Raw genomic sequence first — 224 nt, 5'->3', positions numbered from 1 at the left:
TGCATGCTGTCTGCTCACACCTGCCTTGTCTTCCCCCTTCTCCCCAGTTTCCTCTATTTCTACTTCACAGGTAAATTTCCTACAGCCTCCCTGTGCAAGCAGTGCTTCTCCAGCACGTAACTGTTGCATGCAAATCAGGTATTCTCTCTAGAACCATTACTTCTCCATCTGTAGCAAACCACTGCTTCCCCTTGACTGAGAAAAAGGCCAATAGGAAGATTCCT

At 47.3% G+C, this 224-nt stretch overlaps 1 protein-coding gene across 1 annotated transcript in view; it reads right to left on the bottom strand.

Moving 5' to 3' along the window:
• The window catches only part of CTSZ (cathepsin Z), a gene marked incomplete at its 5' end in the record, with an annotated part of 4,259 nt that overhangs the window by 3,443 nt on the left and 592 nt on the right, over nt 1-224 (bottom strand). The window lies entirely within an intron of this gene.

This window comes from Corvus brachyrhynchos, unplaced genomic scaffold, assembly GCF_000691975.1.
Source record: "Corvus brachyrhynchos isolate BGI_N302 unplaced genomic scaffold, ASM69197v1 scaffold10, whole genome shotgun sequence".
NCBI classification, from domain to species: Eukaryota; Metazoa; Chordata; class Aves; order Passeriformes; family Corvidae; genus Corvus; species Corvus brachyrhynchos.
Note: the sequence above shows the minus strand (reverse complement) of the source record. Positions and strands in the feature narration are given on the sequence as shown.